This window comes from Parasteatoda tepidariorum, chromosome X2, assembly GCF_043381705.1.
Source record: "Parasteatoda tepidariorum isolate YZ-2023 chromosome X2, CAS_Ptep_4.0, whole genome shotgun sequence".
Classification (NCBI taxonomy): domain Eukaryota; kingdom Metazoa; phylum Arthropoda; class Arachnida; order Araneae; family Theridiidae; genus Parasteatoda; species Parasteatoda tepidariorum.
In genome coordinates, this window is record NC_092215.1 from 59,601,649 (window position 1) to 59,624,108 (window position 22,460).

At 29.5% G+C, this 22,460-nt stretch overlaps 1 protein-coding gene across 1 annotated transcript in view; it reads right to left on the bottom strand.

Moving 5' to 3' along the window:
- The window catches only part of LOC107437250 (prolactin-releasing peptide receptor), a 29,287-nt gene extending 11,438 nt beyond the window's left edge, over nt 1–17,849 (bottom strand). Inside the window, exon 1 of the mRNA XM_016049182.3 lies at nt 17,713–17,849. The gene's annotated coding sequence lies outside the window, so the exon portion shown is untranslated. The remainder of the gene's footprint in view (nt 1–17,712) is intronic.
- Nucleotides 17,850–22,460: the final 4,611 nt, after the last annotated feature.

A 22,460-nucleotide genomic window follows, 5' to 3' on the forward strand; every position in this document is an offset into this window, starting at 1 on the left:
GTAGGGTATAAAAGAAGCTGTTGATGATTTATCTCTAACCATGAATGATTTTTCTTTTAAAACTTTACCTCAGATAGAGAATAAGTCAGAAGAAGGTTATACTGAGGATGCAGGAAGTATGTTTTTAAAAATAGATATAGACAGAGATGTTGATAAAACTGTTCTAGAAGAATTAGAATTTGAATTACCTTCAATAATGTGGGATAAAACTGATGAAGAAATTGATGAAGTTATCGATAGGGCGAAATAATACAGAGATAAATTTAAAAGAGAGAAAGGAAATGAAAGAAAAAATAAAAATTTTGCAACTAAAGAAAAGAAAGTTGAATATCAAAAAAAGATTGACATTGCTGATAATTAGATGAGTATGATGAAAATATATATAGATGCTTTATTAGCTATTAAAAAAGGTAGATATTACACAGGAAAAGATTTAGAAGATAAATTGAAAATTTTAGCTGATGTGACAGATAAAATTTGCAAAGGTTCTAAAAGTAAAAAATTGTATAATAAAACTTTCGATTTGTTGGATTTACTTTCAAGAGAGAAATCTTTAACAAATGAACAGGTAAGGAATACTATAGAAAATTTCTTAGTAAATAAATGAGTAATTATATTGTAAAAAAAAGTATACTTGAGTGACAGTCAGATTTCTAAATTGAAATCAGCTTATAAAAATGGTGAAGAACTTAGTTTGCAAATAGATAAAAGTAAAACACCCAATTTTGATTTACATTTAACAGCTACACAAATTAACCAAATTGCTAAAGGTAAAAGAATTAAAATATCAAAGACTCAACTGAAAATGAATGGTGGGTTTTTACCATTTTTGATTCCATTGCTCTCAACTTTAGCATTAGGAGCCGCTAGCGGAGCAGCTGGTAGAGGAACCAAAAAAGTGTTGGATAAAATTTCAGAATCAGGTACGACTAAAAAAAAAAACCTTGTGGAAAGGGGATATATCTTCCCTCGGAATATCCAACTAAGTAATACAAGAAAATATGAAAAACGAAAAAGGATTTAGAGGTATATTTACTATAGATATGATACCTAAAAAGATAAGAAAGTTTGAAAACGGAATAATAAATTTAGATATATCTACAGGGAGTGGAACTCATTGGGTTTGTTATTATAACGACTCAAAGTATGATTTTATAGAATATTTTGATCCTTTTGGAGAATATGAATATAACACTATAAATATAAAAAATGATTTTCTTCCTAAAAATATAAATATTTATTTAAATACTTCTGGAAAAGAAATTAGATATAACGATAGTTTTTTACAACAGCCAATTTCGGTAAAATGTGGTTTCTATTGTATGAAATATATAACTGAACGAAATAAGGGTAAATCACCTATTGATGTTTTATATTTGTTTACTCAAGAACCTAGTAATTTAAATGAAAAAATTGTTTCTACTAAATAAATGAAGTATCTTATTTTAGATTCTAGTGTTCTTAATGTAGATAAATCGGAAGATTTTACGATTGAATATTCAAACCCATTTCATTTCAAAGAGGGAGCTCTTCAGTCCTTTTCTATGTATATTTCATGGAATAATATTACAGAAAAAAAAATAAATTTTCATATTTTGACGGTGCGAAATGGATGGATTTCATTATTCCAAATGGTCATTATAGTATAAGAGGTTTGAATCGCTATATGGTAAAATATTTTGGAAATGATCCACCTATATTATTTGGAATAATTGAAGAAAGACAAAGATTTAGTATTAAACTTGAGAAGAATTATAAAATTGATTTATCTGAAAGTGAATTATATAAAATTTTAGGCTTTGAACCTAAAATATATGAAGAGGAAGAGCAAGAAGGCAAATTTATTGCTGATATAGCTAATGGAAATGATAATATTTATATTCACTGTGATATAGTAGACGGTGGATATATAAACCAGTTTCAGTCTCAAGTTATTTATTCTTTTACATCATCAAATCCTTCTGGAAGCTTATATACTAAAGAATTTGATAGACCAATATTTCTTCCTGTTAAATCTGATTCTTCATACAGAATTAGAATGAGAATTACAAATCATAGAGGTGAACTGATTGATTTAAATAAACAAGAAGTGCAGTATAGATTTATTACTAAATAAATGAACAAACATAGATTATATAGAAATAGTAAAAAAATACAAGGAAGAGGCTTCTTTTCAGACTTTATAAGCCCAATTGTAGAAGATAAATCTAAAGAATTTGTGAGAGAAAAATTGAATGAAATATTTTCCAGAAATAAAAAACATGGTGCTGGATTGAAATAATAGAATTGATTAAAATAGAAATTCAAACAAATGAAAGTAAAAATATGCTGTATACAGATATTCAAAATCCAGATTTTAAGGTCCTTGTTAAAGATTTATCACTTTGGTTACCTTATGTTAGATTTAAAAATTCAGCATCTGTGAAATTCAATGAATTAAAATTATCAAATGCTCCTCTAGAAATAAATTGGGATCATTATAACATTATCAAATCAAATGTAATAATCGATAAAAATGATTATAATCGATTATATTATGCTCTTTTAGAATCAGGAATGAATAATATAAATTCTGAAACAGGTTGCATGATAAACTATTCAAATTTCAGTAAGTATCCTATAATTTGTTTCAACTTGGCTAACCATGAAAATTATACTAACTTAAGTAATTTAATGATTGAATTCATTTGGAGGTTGAGAAATAATGCTACTAAAAATTATGTTTTTTACTTCATTTTGAAAGAAGGAAACAAATGCTCTGTGAATATGTCAACTCAAGATATAAAAATGATTAAAACTCTAAAAACATAAAGGATTTTTATTATTTTAATAAATGGCTGATGCTTTTTATCCTCTGGACGATGAAATAAAAGAAGGTCCTCCAGGTCCTCCTGGCATAGGATTTAAAAGAATAAATGATGGTAATTATGATATGGAAAGAAAACTTTTAAAAAATGTATTCGATCCTCGAGAAGATAGTGATTTTGCAACTAAAAGTTACGTAGATAGTAGCTACAAGGAAATAAAAGAAAAAATTCACACTTTAACAGATAATAGTCTGATTCACGGGGGAGATTTTTTCAATGTGAAACAAAAATATCTAAAAAATTTAGGAGATCCTAGAGAAGAATCTGATGCTGCAACTAAGAAATATGTAGATGAATTAAGAGATAAATGTTTGATACATGGTGAAAATAACTTTGATGCTAAAAATAAAATCATTTCAAATGTAAAAGCTCCTTTAAACAAAACAGATGTAGTTAACAGGGAGCATTTAGAGTATTACTGTATATTATGGGATGTGAGTAAAAGAAATTATCATGCTCATAATGAAAGAATTTCAAATGTAAAAGCTCCTGTAAACGATAAAGATTGTGTTAATAAACACTATGTTGATACTGAAGCATTTTGTGCTACCACAAGTAGAGCAGTTCAATTCACAGGTGCGGGATATAAAATGTTTCAATTCAATGAATTTAGTTCAAAGCTTTTGGGTGCAAGCTTAAAATTAACTCAAAATATGTATATGAAAATTACCATCTTTTTAGCCTGTGATAAAATGAATGAAAATCCAAGAATACGTTTAGAGAAAATGAAAGAAGTCCTTATTAATAAAGCAATATCGGTCAATGAAGAATCAATAATTATGTTTGTCTGTGGAAAATTAAATGAAAATTTAGTGTTATCGGTATTAACAGAAGGGAACTGTAATATGAAACCCTATATACACATTGAGAAATTAGAATTTAGGAAAGTGTAAAAATTATTTGTTAATAAATGGCAAATGAAATGAATTGGAATGACTTTTCTTAAAAGAAACTTTCAGAAGATGTAATTATAAGTTTATCAGATTATTCAAAATGGGAATATGTGTTTCAATATTCTGAATTTTCTGAAAGGTTAATAGAGCAGCATGCACAACCAGATGATTGGTTTATTATTTCTCAATATCAAAAACTCAATGAATCTTTTATTGAAAAACGCACCTCTGATGTAGATTGGGAAAAAATATGTAGATACCAAACTTTATCTGTCCGTTTTATTGAGAGACATTTAGATAAAGTGACTTGGTATGAAATATCAAGATTCCAAAGATTGAATTTTAGATTTATAGAAAATTGTTATGACCGTTTAAATATGAATGCTGCATCTAGATATCAAAAATTATCAATGGACCTTATAAGAAAATTTCAAGATTATGTAAATTGGGATTATATTATACAATATCAAGATATTGATAAAGATTTTGCAATAGAATTTGTTTCTAAAATAGATTTCTGTCTTTTAATAAAAAATAAAAGCAATATATTACCAGAAGAATTTTATAATTCAAACAAAGAAAAGATAGTTTGTATACTTCTTGCTGAAATTTGTCATAATACACGAATACCTCTATATGAACCATTAAAAGAATGAATTATTTGAAATTAATAAATGGCTGCTTATTATCCACTGGAAGATGATTCATCTACCGTTAAAAAAGCTTTGGAAGCTTACATACATGAAAAAGTTTTATTTGAATCAGATGAGGGCTATTATGATGCAAGAAATAAGAAAATCATAAATCTTTCGAATCCCACTAAAAACACCGATGCTGTTCATAAACATTATGTGGATAGAAGAAAAAAAATAAATGACAAAAAATCTGAAAATCTTTTAACAAGAGATAATGATGGATTATATGTACCTTCATTAATAAAAAATGGTACTTATTATTTCAGTAACCATAGAATTACAAACGTGGCAAATCCTATTATAAATAAAGATGTGGCAACAAAAGAGTACGTAGACTCTCAAAATTTTTATGCAACTATTCAAGAGAGGCACGCCACTTATACAACGGGAGGCTTTAAACTTATAAATTTTAATAAAATGAGCTCTAAACTGTTGGAACCTAACTTAAAATCATCAACATATATGTATATGAAAATAACGATATACTTACACTCTGAAATATACTCATGGAAACATTTGATAACAATTGAAATAGGTAGTCAAAGAATATTGTCTGTACCTATCACTGTTAATGCTGAATCTGTTACTTGTTTTGCTTATGGAAAAAGGAACGAAATTCTAAAAATATTAATATCAAGTGACGGAGATTCAAATGAAGTACCTTGTTTGCATGTTAAGAAAATTAAATTTTTGTAATTTATTAAAAACGAAAATATTGGAGTTTATTCACATATCGAAAACAACTTTGTCAAAGTTATATGACAGAATGGCTTGTTTTGTCAATTATTTGTTCATATTTCACATTAGAATGTTCATTTTGATGCTTTTGTTTCAAAGCTAACTCAAAGTTGTTTTTCATAACAAAACACAAAATATAAGATATTATGCAACATATTATAAGTGATTCGAGATCCCCCTATGTCTGATAACAATATCCTTTAAAATTTTAACAAAACTCTCAATTTCGGTAAACTGCAAAAATTATTTTTAAGCATTATTTTCTTACAAACCACAAAAATTCTTTTTTCTTTTAAGAAGAAACAAAAACAAATTTTTATTTATATTTGAGTACTATACTGCAAATTACTTAATTACTTCATGGTAAGTATTACATTATTAGAAGAAAAAATTAACATCGAAAAAAAATGATTCTCAAGCATAACACTAAGGAGTCTGTTTATCAGAATTTTAAATTTTAATTTTTCCGCAGAACAACTTAAAACAAGAGTTTCCAACTAATTCGAGAAACGAAAAGTGGTTTTACAAAAATTTTCAGAAACTCTCTCAGCTTCATTTGAATTTCTCCCACTCCATTAGCCTCGCGAGTATCTTTTTCTTTTTGGAAGTACGCCATGAATGGCGACATTATTTGCCAATTCTTTGTAAACTTGTATAGAGGAAATGATCGCCGGCTTTTTATTTTGAACATAGCTCGAAATGCGTGTTTGAGAAAATGGACTTAGAATTTGATTCCGTTACTCCAACTTCTCTTATAAAAATTGCTCTTTTTTTTTAAACAATAAACTAATGGATCAAAATAAATTCGTAATGTGATATCGTCCATTTGCTTTAATATCTTAAAACATTTGTTAAAATTAATCTTTTTTGAAAAGATATTAAAGGTCCGTTTTACAAGGTTGCCACGGGTCCTATAAAATTGTAATATGTTATTAAATTGACACTGTACGAGTATTTAAAGTCACTTTATCATTTATCGCTCTGAATGCCTAAAAAGTTAGTTATCTGTAATAAACTCAGCTACCCCACCCCAAGTCCAAGACTTTGCCCCTTAATGATTATGCTTAGTGTTTAAAAAAGTAGGAAAAAGTAAGCGCGAAATTTCTTGTTTAGATGTTAAATTTAGATTGTACAATGAAAAAACGCATTGTGATCGGCTTAAGTTTTCTTAAACACGCCTTTTGGGCTGCGTCCATTTCCTTAAACAAGCATTTCGAGCTATGTCCATTTCCTTAAACACGCATTTTGAGCTGTGTCCATTTCCTTAGACATGCATTTCGAACTGTACCTATTTCCTTAAACACGCATTTCGAGCTGTGTCCATTTTCTTGAACATGCATTTTGAACTATGTCCATTTCCTTAAACACGCATTTCCACCTGTGTCCATTTCCTTAAACACGCATTTCGAGCTCTGCCCATTTTCTTAAACACGCATTTCGCGCTATGTCCATTTTGTTAAACATGCACTTCGAACTGAGTTCATTTTCTTAAACACGCATTTCAAACTGGACGAGAAAAAAAAAAGCTAGATGACGATATTCTTTTAACAAAATTGAAGAGATTTATTGACAGAAAAGGGGAGCGCTAAGATTCAAAAGGATGTTGGAGTTAAACTGTTTGACCTAGAAACTGTCAGATTTAACCAAGATATTTATTGTTTAGTTGTGTACAGTTTATCATTCCAGAAAAGTCATAACGTTTTTTAATAAATGATTTTTTTTTCAGAAAAAGTGACTTGTTAATTCTAGAAAAGCGCACATGTTAGCTCTATGGGAAATTTAGAAACACTAGCATACATTTTTATTCATATGATAATTTCTGAATATTATGTATGTAATTTCTATGTGATGTAGTTATTTTCTTCCTCCAGCTTTCGTGGGTCCAGCATAGACACACATGAAGAGGAGGGAGCGAAAGCGAATAGTACCCTACCTTACACAGAGGTTGTCGAAAAAAAAACAGTGCTACAACTGAATGAAATTCTTATTAATTGTTGGGGTATAAATCTTCGGTAAACTTAAAATAAGTTGGCTTAAAAATGATTTTTACAGCTGTAATGGTCAATAAACAAAAGAACACTAGAGATTTGATAGTAAAAGAAAATTATCAACACAGACATCACAACATTCATCATCAACAACAAGTCATTATAGTTCTTCTGGACTGGTTAAGTATAACTGGTCTATTGAAAGAACTCCCTTCGCTACAAGCACTTAGGCTGCTATGGAAACAAAAAATAGCCCTCTTCTTTCCCCTGTTTCCTTTTCTCTAGTCGACCAAGTCGGGTCGACTTAAGACAAGTCGAGCTATATGCCAAGACTTGTCTTAAATATAGCCCCAACACTTTTATTTGATAAATTTAAACCTCGCGACCATAGTCACAGTCACTGCTCCAGATGAATGACAAGGGGAGTTCTTTACATGAACAGACTATATAATAAAGAGTCTTTCCACTAGAAAAGAGAAATAATTTCGACACGATTGAGGAACAAGGTTTCACCCCATTACTCGATCTTACCCTACTCTTCTTAAAGCTAAAATTATTATTTTCTTCTTTATTGAAAGGAGATTTGTTAACACTGCTATCTCAACTAATAAGAGTTTGATGCGTAAAATTTTGTATTTCTTCAACAAACGTTTTTGGGTTGAAATAAATATATAATAATCATGACTGAAGAATCTTCTATCTTGAAAGATTATGTTTCCGCTTGTTCAGTATCTCAGAAATATAGAGCCAACTTGGCATCCTCGCCACCGTTTCTTGTAACCCCAAACAGTTGTAAACTGGTTGTTGATCTTCTAGTATGAGCGTGCTCGTAGCACCAATCATAATAAAATCTTAAATACAGTCCATTACTATTTTATTCATTTGTTATCAAACGAACCAGCATAGAATTCAAATCAATTGGTATCGAACATTAGTGATCCTTAATAGCCGGAGATGGAAAAAGAGAAACTAAATAGATCGAAACGTGCTGTCAAAGGTACCATAACGAAATTAGAAACTTACATTGATCAGACGAAGGAACATGACCCAACTGAATTAGAAGTGAAGCTTAAGCGTGTTGCACAATTATATCAAAAAATTGATGAATTGAAGGCTTAATATTATGGTCTAAAAGATATAAGTGACCCAGAGATAACTAAAATAGAAACTGATTTAGAAGGAACAGTAGACAGACTAGAAGCTTTGGAGGTAAGAATTAAAGATATTCTTAACTCTTTGATAATTAAACCTTCAAAAATTAATTGTGAAAATGAAATATCTCAGGCTGATTCGAAAACAAAACTGGAAATTAAACTACCTGAGATACCACTACCGGTATTTTACGGTAAATATGATGGTTGACCCAATTTTAAATCACAATTTGATAACATTATAACTAAGAACAATGATTTAAATGACTCTCAAAAACTGCATTATTTGAAAGCGTCATTGCTGGGCGACGCTAAACGTCTCGAAACTGTTGACGATTCTATTGAATCACTTTTAAAGGCATTAGAAAATAGATTTGAGAATAAGCGTCTTCTCACTGAGACTTACATAAATCAAATTTTGGAAATTGAAAAACTTAAAAATGAATCAGCTGGAGATATTAGAAACATGGTAGATATTTTAAAGAAAAATATCAGAGCTTTGAAGCTTTTAAATTTTGATTGTAATAATTTACCTGACATACTTTTGCTAAACATCATTTTGGAAAAAGTAGATCGAGAAACTAGAAAACAATATGAACTAACGATCGCATCAAATGAAATACCAGAATTGGATAAGTTTTTAGAATTTTTAGGAAAAATAAGCCAAATTCTTGATAGTATTAGTCGAACAGCTTCTTCTTCAATTTATAAACATTAGCTAGCTGTTGATAAGGGTAAATCTTTCCTGAATTCGAATAATAATCCCAACTGTTGTGTAATCTGTAAATTACCACACATGATTTATAAATGCAATACCTTTCAAAATATGAAGGTTTCGGATAGATTTAATGGAATAAAACGTTTGAATTTGTGCAATAATTGTCTATAGAATAATCACAAAGTAAAAGACTGTAAATCAAATAATTCCTGCTTCGTTTGTAAGAAACGCCGTAATACTTTACTGCATATTTATGAGATTTCTTCCCCGCCTCATACCTCCTCAGTTTCCACGATGCCAGGCGCCGATCAAACAACTGTCTCGCAAGTGCATGATTCATTCCCACAAGAACATTCGAACACTTTTTCAAATTATTTAGTATCAAAAAAGAAACAAAATATTCTCTTGCCTACTGCAGTTGTTTTTATTAGAAATGAATTAGGAGACTATTATCCATGCAGAGCGATTTTGGATTCCGCTTCTCATCTTTCTTTCTGTAAACATAAATTAGCTAATAACTTAATGTTTAAAAAATAAAAAATAAATGCTTCTGTTTCTGGATTGAGTGATATTTCGGTAAATTTCAAACAAAAGGTAACCACTGTAATTAAGAACAATAGTGGGAGTTTTTCAACATCTTTAGAACTTTTAATTGTTCCTTCGATCACAAATTTAACGATAATTAATCTGGTTGAAGTATCTAATATAAAAATTCCATCGGATATTAATTTGGCTGATCCAGAGTTTAACACACAAAGAGAAGTAGAATCAATTATAGGTTGCGAGCTCTTTTCTGAAATTTTAAAGCAAAATCAGTTTCGATCGGCTTGTAGTAATTGGTTGTTTCAAGAAACTGTATTTTGTTACATTGTCGTGGGAAGCCCCCGATGGAAGCTCCGACAAATAGAGCGTATTGTGGATTAACGCTTAGTTCAGATATGAATTCGGAAAGCCTTGATAAACAGCTACAAGCATTTTGAAATATAGAAACTGTTGAAGAGCCCTCTGTTGAACATAGTGTTGAATTTGAGTTCTGTTAAACTCAATATAAAAATACTCATTATCGAAACCATGAAGGGCGTTACATAGTACAGTTGCCATTGAAAGAGGATCCCGCTTCGCTAGGTGATTCTAAAGCCGTTGCCGAAATGCGTTTAAATCAGTTATGGAAAAAACTCTCAAAAGATGAGGAGTTGCAATCACTTTACAAATCATTCTTAATGGAATATGCTGACTTGCAGCATATGCAATTAGTTGTAGAACCTCTAGATAAAACCGCTTCGTGTTTTTTACCTCATCATGTTGTACTTCGCCCAGATAGTAAAACCACTAAGTTGAGGGTGGTATTTAACGCTTCCTCCAAAACGTCCTTCTTTAAATGATATTTTGTACAAGGGTGGTACTATACAACAAGATTTATTTTCAATACTTTTGCGATTCATGCAACTTGCATATGTGTTCACTACTGACATTTCTAAAATGTTTAGGCAAATTTTGATTCACCCTGATCATTGGAATTTACAGTTGATATTATGGAAGAACAGCGTGAAGTACCCAGTGCAAACTTTTAAACTTAACACTGTTACATGCGGAACTTCTTGTGCACCCTACTTAGCAACCAGAACTATTAAACAATTAACCATTGATGAGGGTGATAGTTTTCCTTTAGCCGCTGCTGTAATAATTAGGGACACGTATATGGATGACATTTTGTCAGGAAGTTCAGATTTTCAAGAATTTCATTTACTACAAGAACAATTAGTAGACCTGTTTAAAAAAGCGGGTATGAGCTTACACAATGGTGCACTAATACTCCAAAATTTCTTAATTCCATATCATTAGAAGACCAAGCCTATGATTTCTTTTGTGAGCCACCAAATACAATTAAATCTCTTTGGGTTATTTGGAACCCAAATTTAGATTATTTTACATTCAAGGTTGATGTAAATATACATGACTCATACACCAAACGAAAGGTCTTATCCACCATCTCACGCTTGTTCGACCCCCTTGGACTTCTTGGTCCAATTCTAACCAAGGCTAAATTGTTTCTCCAGAAACTCTGGATACTCAGGTTGGAATGGGATGAACTGCTTCCAGATTCAATGGCTAAGGACTGGCAGTGTTTTGTTTCTACCCTAATTGCCATTGAAAACATGCAAATTCCTCGTCACGTGGGGGCGAAGAGTGGAATCCTGATTCACGGCTTCTCCGATGCATCAGCCGTTGCGTATGGAGCAGTTCTGTACATGCAATCAATTTCGGGTGAAACATCATATACGAGACTTTTGTGCAGCAAGTCCCGTGTTTCACCAGTAAAATCTATCACGATCCCTCGTTCAGAATTGTGTGCCAGTTTTTTATTGGCCCAGCTTTTGAACAAGTTTCTTAAGTCTCTAAACTTGCCTATTCAACAAATAATGTTGTGGACAGATTCTTCAATTGTGTTGGTATAGCTTCAACGGTCACCTGATCAACTCAAGACTTTTATCAGCAATCGAGTTGAAGTAATGCAAGAACTAACTAAGAACTGTTATTGGAATCACGTTGCATCTGATAAAAGTTCTTCAGATGTCCTCTCTCGTGGTCTGAATGCTTCGGAAATTGCCTCCCATGAACTGTGATGGTTTGGACAAGATATTTTGAAAGAAGAACTGAATATTGTTCCAATAGATTTTGAAAAAATCTCCTCAGACAGTGAATTTTTACAGGAACTCAAACCCCCTGCAAAAATACTTCTAACTTCTTTTAAATTTGACTTATTGACAATATTTTGAATCGTACCAATAATTATACTAAAATTTTGAATGTTTTAAGTTATGCTTTCAGATTCATATTCAACTGTAGAAATCCAGGTAACAAAAGATTTGGTAAATTATCTTCTAATGAATTAAATGAGACGGAGTCCTTTTTAGTTAGAAATGTACAAGCATCTGCTTTTAAGGAAGAAATAGAGGCTATTTCCAAGGGCAGGGCTTTTTCAGGTAAGAGTAAACTTAACTCTTCAAATCCTTTTCTTGATGGTCATCAAATTCTCAGAGTGGGTGGTCGTTTGCATAATGCTGCTCTGAATTATTCTCAAGGGCATCCAGCTGCATTTCTTACAGACCATCCTTTCACTAAATTGTTAATGACTCATTTGCATATCAAAAATATCCATTTAGGACCTCAGGCGTTATTATATTGCACTAGAGAAAGGTTTTGGCCACTTCGTGGTCGATCGATAGCTAGGAAAATTGTTCATAAATGCATAGCTTGTTTTAAACATAAACCCCTTGCTTCAAATCAACTTATGGAACCTTGCCTCGAGAAAGAGTAAAACCTAATTATCCTTTTTTGCACTCTGGTGTTGATTATTGCAGCCCTTTTCAAATTAAATATAAACACCAGAGAAAATGGAATTTCCGACGAATTTATGTTGCAATATTTGTGTGTTTAGCCTTGAAGGCGATTCACTTAGAAGTGGTTTCCGATTTAACAACAGATGCCTTTCTTGCTACCTTAAAGCGTCTTGTGACTAGGCGTGGCAAATGTGCTACTATATCATCTGATAATGCAAAAAACTTTGTTGGTGCTAGTAGGGAATTGCAGAGATTGCAGAATTTAACAAGATTTCCACGAAAAACTAGCATCCTATTTGGCATCTGAAGGGATTGTTTGGAATTTTATTCCTCCCAGAGATCCAAATTTCGGGGGCCTCTGGGAGGCAGGGGTCAAATCCTTTAAGTTTTACTTAAAACGAGCTACAGGAAATCTGAAATTAACATTAGAGGAATTCCTTACAATAACAACACAAGTCGAAGGCATCTTAAATTCTCGGCCATTAACACCTTTGTCAGATGATATTGATGACCTGGATGTTCTAATACCAGAGCATTTTTTGGCTGGATAACTGCCATAGCTGAACCAAGTTTGTTGAATAAATAGGAAACCCGACTTTCTCGATGGCAAAGGTTGACAAAAATTGTTCAATACATTTGGATTAAGTGATCTCGCGACCACCTGAACAGCTTGCAACAAAGAACGAAGTGGAAAGTAGAGAAAACCAACATAAATTTAAATGCGATGGTTTTAATAAAGAAGGATGATCTTCCTGTAAATCAGTGGAGCTTAGGACGAATTTTAAAACTATTTCCTGGAACGGATGGAATGGTTAGAGTAGCGGAGATTAAAACAAGCAAGGGAATCGTTAAACGTTGTATTAGTAAATTGTGTATTTTGCCATAGACCAATTAAAAAAGATGTATGTTAATTTTCTCATTATGTGTACCTACAGCATTTATTCAATCTTTGTAAATTTTATATAGGAATATGTTTATGTACCATTTTTACGCTAATTTGTATAGTTTATTGAATATAATTCAACGGCGGGTGGATGTTCAGTATCTCAGAAATAAAGCGCCAGCTTGGCATCTTTGTCTTGGCATCCTCGCCACCGTTTCTTGTAACCCCAAACAGTTGTAAATTGGTTGTTGATCTTTTAGCATGAGCGTGCTCGTGGCACCAATCATAATAAAATCTTAAATACAGTCCATTACTATTTTATTCATATGTTATCAAACGAACCAGCATAGAATTCAAATCAATTGGTATCGAACGCAGACTAAGCAAATTACTGGTTATGAATGTGTTTTTTTTATTTGCTACTTTATGTGATTGTGAGTAGGAGAGATTTGTCCTGAAAAATACCCCCTCCCCCCTCCAAAAGAAAACATAAATAAATAAATAAAACATTAAAAAATGTATCAACTAACTAAACTTTGTGTTAAATGTGCTTGTTATTATAAATATATATTTGATTATATATTTGACTTGTTATTTCACATGTTTGTAAAATTGTAATTTGAATGTACGTAAATTAATTTGCCTGATAAAATATCCCTCACCAAAAACTATTGGGAGAATTTTCCTAAATTCTAAAAAGTATACTCAAAAATAATCAAGCTTTACATAATAATGATAATTATCATAAAAATGTATGAAACTTTTTTTTCCTTACTGTAAAAACAAAAATATTTGTCACAAAAATGGTACCGTCGACCCTGGGTATCCCGTAATAGCCTTCCAAATTCACGATAGACTATCTTTTTGAAATTAAAAAAGAGGATGATACTCACTAATATGTTAAAAATTGGTAATTGACTTTGATATTTCAATAAATTTGCCTGAAAGTATTACTTTCTTTATGTCTTTTTTATAAAGACGCGTCAGTCAGTGAAAATTTTATAATCAGAATTAAAATTAGAATTAAATTTAGTAGATTATTCGAAAGAGCATTTATTAACACATTTATTGATACTTTATTTTAAAAAAACATCGTATTAATTAAATATATTAATTACGTAAAAATCTATCTTTGAATCTGAAATTCAGTCATATTTAACTTAAATCTAATCAAAGTGGTAACTAAATACAAGTATATTTTAATTTTTTTCTTATTAACTCCTTAACGATCGGTTAATTTTCAAGAAAGAGGTCATAAAAGTACCTATTTTTTGTCTTTTGTATTTGTATTACGTATTTGATTAGTGCTGAAGTTTAGTTTAAAAATAACTATCTACAAATACCTTAAAAAATATCCTGGTACTGCCATCTGGTGTGTAAAACGAGAAATACTTTTTTTTCGGGCAAAAGAAACGAACTAGTTTTATTCTTATTGGCGCGTTACTACTGAACACTTCAGCCCGTCAATATCACGGGAGCGAGAAATAGAGGGCGAAACCTCATCTCGTCATTTTCACGGGAGCGAGAGGGAAGGGGTTAAAAGCATCTGTAGCATATTTATAACTACTTCAAAAGAGCATTTATTAACACATTTATTGATACTTTATTTTGAAAAAACATCGTTTAATTAAAATATATTAATAACATAAAAATCTATCTTTGAATTTGAAATCTAGTCATATTTAACCTGAACCTAATCAAAGTGGTAATCAAATACAAGTATACTTTAATTTTTTTCTTATTAGTAACATTTGTTAAAAAAAGAGCTTAATCTACACTTTACTCAATAGAGGATCTCCTTATAATTTTTGCTTGTTTAGCTGATTATAATTAAGTAAAATCATGATACACATTATTACTGATGGATAAAGAAATTTCAAATTTAGTTATTTCAATCCGTATTTTGAAAATTATGATCCCATCAGTTTTATATATAGAGCAGTTTAAAATTTGCTCCCTTATGTAAATTTCAATTTCGCGCTTTTAGACGTATCTGTTTAACTTTTTATGCAAATCGAAACCTATTTGTGCACATTCATAGAATTTATTATACGTAAAACACAATTTTTTAAAAACTATTAATTATTTTGAGCTATTTTATTTAATAATGGGTGAAAAAAGTTTGAATTGTTATGTTTAATGGTTTACTTATATTGGTTGAGCAGTTAGGTAGACAAATTTTTACGTTACTGAACGAAATCGCACTTCGAAATATGCTAATCCACTATCAAAATTATCCTAAACAGAGTTTAATGTTTTCATCTCGTCTTCCTCAGTAGTAATTCGATAGCATTCTCGTTTTCCTTTGCTTTGCGAATGCTACTTGCTACTCTTATTGCGATTTGAATTTATTCTTGACAAGGAATATTTGTTTTACTTTTCAATGAGCAAATTATGGTAAATCAAGAGAAAATTTTTGTGTCAATATTTTGAAGAATTAACAGTTGAATATTATTTTTAACTTGCATAGATTTATTTCGATAAAATTGATCCAATAAAGAAAAAGAAAACATACTAGAAAGGACAGTATGGACATTTTCATTTGCCCCAATAACTTAATAATTAATTGCTTCATCAAATGTAAGTTCGCGCTCAAATATGTTTTATGATAATCAAAAGTACGTAGATTAGTTTATTTAATAATAGGTATTTAAATTTTTTTTTCATAAGTCATATTTTACCCCTCTTGATTGTCAGGATTTCTGAAGAGAATGTTTTAAAATTCATGAAACATTTAAAAAAAAAATTTTATAAATTATATTTTACCCTTCTTGAATGTCATGCTTTGTGTAGTCTGACGTAGGTACATTTGAAATTGGTGGAAAAAAATTTTGAAGATTGCAGGTTCTTTATTCCCAAGAATTTTCATTTGCCCCAATTAACTTACCATTTAATTGCTTCATCGAATGTAAGTTCGCTCTGAAATATATTTTATGATATTCAGTACGTAGATTAGTTTTTTTAATAAAAAGTATCTTTAAAAAAAATTTCATAAATCATATTTTATCCTTCTTGAATGTAACGCTTTCTGAAGAATCTTTCACGCGTAAGTAGCAATTAGCGAAAAAAATTGTGAAAATGGCAGGTTTTTTATTCTCAAGAATTTAAATTGGCACTCAATTCAGTCATATTTCTCAACAGAAGTAACAGAAGCATTTTGCAAGAAGCATTATGTTGAATAGGTTAAATCTTAATATGCTTAATCTTTGATTTTAAAAAATAATATTCTGCCCGTTTTTCAGTATCTTGTGTTAGCAATTAAAGAAATATTAAATCCTCTTTGTTAACAATCATATATTTTTGTAAAATGTTTAATTTCACAATATTTATGTTCATTTATTTTTTAAATTTTTTAATAAATTTTTGAAGTTAAAAATGCTAAATTTGAAAATGTTAAATTTAAAATTGACTTCTAATAAAGTATATATATATATATATATTTTTGTCGTGTCTATGACATAGCCGAATCAAATGTTTCCATGCGTCTTGATTACTGCTTCTGCGATTTGCTTGATGTTATCGTCATAAAGGTCTATCAATGACGACAAGACTCCTATTTCTAATATTTATATTAGTAATTTATATTAGTAATAAATATACTAATATTTATATTAATATTAGTATATTTATTAAGTGACATATATAGAAAAAAAAACCCATATGGAATGCCATTGCAAGTAAATTAAAATTCATCAAGCCTCTTAAATGCAAATGCTACCTTTTTTTAATATTAAAGCTGTTATACTGCATACATTAATCTCTTAACATTGGAAATAAGCCGAATGTTTTGCAATTAAAATTTCCTATATTCCTCGAAATTCCAGATTTCCAATGTTTTTTTCTCCGTTTTTTAAAAGCTTTGAGTTTTTGTATCTCTAGCTATATTCCATTTCTCTTTGCAAACGAGGTTAAACTTTTTTTCTAAAATATAAAATGCATTCTCACTTTTAATTTTAAACAATATATTTTTTTAATAAAATTTACAACTTCAAAAATTAAATTTCATTTGTTAAATTCACATTGTCATTAAAAAATTCTCATAATCCTAAAAATTATTTTTTATATCATGCTTATAATTTCTCGTTAAAAATTCTTATTACCCTAAAATATGCCGCCCTTCATATGTTGCATGTATTTTATCATGACTCCAAAATCATGCGAATTTTCCTTGCAAAGAATGTTAAACAATCTTTTTTTGTATAAATACACACTTCTAATTATTGTTAAAAAAGTTTTATCTTTAAAGAAATTGTTTTTACCCTAAAAATTAATTTTCATATGTTACATACAAATTGTCATTACCTTAAAATAATTTTTCCTCGTAAAGAAAGTATATTTTTTTATAATGATGATAATATTTTTTTAAAAGAAATTATTTTTAGCATAAAAATAAATTTTCATATATTACATATATGATGTTATCACTGTAAAAGCATACCTGTTTTCGTTGCAAACTATGCTTAAACGTTGAAAGGGTTCTTGCAGAAATGATCACGAAGGAGAAAAATCATAGATGCGCTCAATACGTTGCTCCTCATCAACTGGTTGCCCGGAGTCTAAATCACGTGATTCTTGTTTCCATCAAATCGATTGGCGGCACCGACTATTTTTATGATATTTCCACATAGTTAATCAAATAAAAGAGGTATATATCCCCTCTTTTTTATAGGGGGAAATTTATATTGCTATGTCATTTAATAAAATGCTCTCACCAAAAATGTTTTTATGTCCCGCTTATGAATTCCCAAAAGAAAAATCTAATAAATATTTCCCGACTGCGTGATCAGGAAAAAATCATTACTTTTGTTTACTCTTTCTTTGGAAGTTTTTTCTTAATGTCTTAAAATTTAAAAGAAAAGTGTTTTTTATATGGTAAAAAATTCTTCATTTGAGTGTTTCTCAATTCAAATTTAAAGGAAGTAAAGATGTATTTTTAAAAATTTGTTTAACTTAAAAAAGTATGAATTTATTTCTACTGGACGTTGGCCATCAGAACAATTAAAATTCATTAGTTTTATTTACTCCTTTTTCGGAAGTTGGATCAGTTTATGTCTTAAAATTTAAAGAAAGTATTTTTTTTTTTCGTATGAATAAAAACTTTATTCGAGTGTTTCTAAATGATTCTGTTTTGAATAAAAGTCTAAAGTTTATCTTCTATAGTACCTGGCCAAATTATTAGACGCACTATAAGATTCTATGTAAAATTTTAATTATTAGGAGATACTATACAGCTTTATTGTTTTTAGGCGATTGAAATAGGTTTGCACTTGTTTACGTTCGTGTATCCAATTGGTTAAATTTGACGATAAAAGATATAAATTCGACGATATATTAGATAAATATAGAATATTTATTATATCAGGTATTATATTTGTATACTATAATAATCAGACCAAATTATTAAAGGCACTGTAGTTTCTTAATAATTATATGTTTTGCACGAGTTTATATGCCATACTTTTATAATTAAACATACATGTAATGGGTTTTTATTCGATAGATTTTTTATATACTTCCTATTTGTATTTATTTTTAACGTATTGCTAATGTTAACCAATTGACACACGAAGGTAAATAAGTGCAAACCGGTTTTAGTCGCGTAAAAACAATAAAGCTGTAGTATCACCTGAAAATTAAGATTTTACATGGAATCTTATAGGGCGTCTAATAATTTGACCAGGGACTGTATGTATTCTTAACTTAATTACGAATAAACTTAGAAGAAAAGTTCATTTTTTTCATAAGGTTAAAAATTCTTCATTTGTGTATTTCTCAATTCAGATTTAAATAAAAGTGTCAAATATATATTTTAAATATTCTTAACTTTAAGAAGTATAAATTTCTCTCGACTGGACGTTGACCATCAGAACAATCAAAATTCATTAGTTTTATTTACTCCTTTTTCGGAAGTTGGTTTAGTTTATGTCTCAAAATTTAAGAAAAAAGTATCTTTCTTTTATATGTATAAAAAGGGTGCACAACCTTTTTGAGTGAAGGGACACTTGCACAGTAGGTAGACAAACAAAGGGCCGCACGCATATTTAGTCATTTTGGAGGCAAATACAATAATTGTTATATAAACATTTATGTTCTGAGCACTAATTTTTTGAGAAAATTAAATATTTTAAATAATTAGAATTCATTCAAAAATGAAAAAAACTAATATTTAAAGCGAAATTCCCCCCCCCCTTTTATATCAATAATTGATTTACTAAATATATATATATAAATATAAATATTGGGGAACCGTTACAGAACAAAAAGGGACTCAATATTTATTTGGTATTACATTTCTTCATATATTATTTATACTTCTTGAATTATTACAGGAATTATGAATTTCAAATAAGAAGGATTTGTCTCCTAAAAAAATTACCTAAGCTGTAAAAAATTTGAAACAAAATAAGCCCAAACAGTTAGCAGTTTAAAAATTCACGTTTTTCTCCTCTTTTTAAATTTTTCAGGTTGCAATAACATTGTATTATTATTCGGGATTCTTAATACCACTTACAAATGTATGAGGCTGACAAAAAACGGATGCAAAAATAGCTTATACTTACGATGAAAATTATAAATATGCACAAATAAATAGTAGTAAAAAGTGATTATTTAAATCCTCGTTTAGAAACTCGCGTATCGTAATAACATCGTAGTTAAAGACATGTATGAAAGCATCGCAATAATTGCCACAAACAAAAAGTGCATAAATTTAAGATGAAATCAGCATAAATTAAGCACATCAATAAGTAATTATTTAAATGCGTGATTTAGAATTCGCACGTCGTAATAAAAATCGAAATTTTCAAGACCGCGTGGGAATGCATCCCGAAAACTGCTGAAAAAAAAGATTGAAAAATGACTTGGATTTACGATGAAATCGGCGAAAACGAAGCTCATCAAAAAGTGGTTATTTAAATGTGCGATTTGAAACTCACGTAACGTGATAATATCGCAGTAAAAATACAGGAATTTCAAAATCACATAGAAAAGTGTAGTAATAACGACCTTGAAAAAAAATCATTGAAAGATTAACGATGAAATCGGCACAAATAAAGCACGTCAAAAAATAATGAATTAAATGCGCGATTCATAACTCACCAGTCAAATATCATATAAAATGCACCGGAAACAGCATGGAAGTGGCACAAATGAAAAAATAAAAAGTCACTTGGATTTAGGATGAAATCAGCAGAAATAAAGAAAGTAGAAAAGCGATTACTCAAATTCGAAATTCGCGCATCGTAATATCATATTTAAAATATCGGATTTTTAAGACCATGCGTAATTTCGTAACAGTAATCGTTGAAAAAAGATCAAGAAACCATATAGATTTTGAATAGAATCTGTGCAAATGAGAGCATTAAAAAGTTATAACTCAAATATGCTATTCAAAACTTTCGACATTTTAAAAATTTGAAAAAAAAAAAAAAAAAAAAAAAAAAAAAAAAAAAACATTCGTGTCAGAAGCTCTCGCGGGCCGCACATCAATAGTCGGAGGTGCATGTGGTGGTTGCATTTGGCCCGCGGGCCTCAGGTTGCGCACCCCTAGAAATATTCTTTATTTGATATTTTATTTGATGAATAAAAACTCTATTTTCAAAATATTTTTAACTTAAAAAAATGAATAAATTTCTTTCAACTTAGCGATGGCTATCAGAAAATCAAAAATCGTCACTTTTGTTGACTCTTTTTTTAGAAGTTTCTTTTGTTTATGTCTTCAAATTTAAAAGAAAAGTTCATTTCTTCTCATTTTGATAAAAAACTCTTCATTTAAGTCTTCAATGACTCAGATTTAAATTAAAGTGAAAAATGCATTTTCTAAATTAGTCGATTTTTCTTTTGGCGTATTTCATTATATCTCGAGAGCTTTTTAAATGAATCAAAATGTCAATTATAAAAATGGTTTGTCTAAAGATAGTTCCACGTAAAAAATAGTTTTCAATAATTATTTTTTAATATTTACTACTTTGATTTTTAATTGCAGTTTCAAGGCATGTAATTTTAAATGGCAAAATACAGACTGTGAGCAAAATTCGTCTTCAATGCTTAGTCAGATGAGAGGATTAAAGTTTGTATCCCAAATTGTTTATTTACATTTAGCGTATTTCGCGATATCTCGGGAAATTTTTAACGAAATCGAGAAAAACATTTATCCAATTATAATCCCAGACAAAAAGTTATTTCTATTAATTATTTATTATTTTATATTAATTTATTAAATAACAGTCAAAAGAATTTTGAATCGTAATGTATACAAATTTTTGCATAATTTTAACGAACAGTTTCTGTGAAATCAAATGTTAAGTGTACGACTTAAAATTTAATAATTCGGAAACTATTTCGTTGATTGCACTCGTATTTTGCATTTTACCACATAAAATGACATTCTTTGAAATGATCTAAAAATATTTATACCTTACAATTAATTTTTTTCGACTATTATAAATAAATTAATTAAAAATAATAAATAATTATGAAAAATTATTTTTAGCATGGAATTATCTCTGAATAAATGAATTTTATAATTGACGCAAAAATGTTTCAATTCGTCTAAAAAGTTCTCGAGATGCCCAAAAAAAACCAATACGCAAAAAATAGGCAAGAAAGCAATTTTTGGAAACCAGTTAAGTTGAAAGAAAAAAAGGAAAATAACTCAGAGGAAATTTATTTGACAGAGCATACATTTTCCTCCTAGAGTTCTTGTTTTTAGTTTAGAATTTTTTTAAAGAGATGGAAGTATACGAAATGAAAAAAAAATATTAATCACATAATAACTTTTCATAATTTTTTAATGAAATAAAAATTGAAGTTTTTTCGAAATCATCCTTAATCGTAGTATATGAACAAAATTTTCATGCATCAAAATGGGACTAAAAATGGTAAAAGGGATTAACAGTGCCATGTTTCAAAAAAGTCTTGAACTGAAACCGGTATTTTTGGGAGAACATTAGGCTTCCTTACATGAATTTTGCTGCAATTTTTTTCTTCCCAATCGTAATTGTTTTCCAGTTATAAATTTCTAAGATCTTTCTACATCATGGCGAGGTGTTTTCTTTTCATGAAATACTTTCATACTTTCTGAAGTAGAAATATCAAAGTTTCAACTGATGATTTTATCATTATTTTGAAATATAAGCTGGTGAGTAACCATAATACAGGAGAAGTCTTTTTCCCTTCAGATATGTC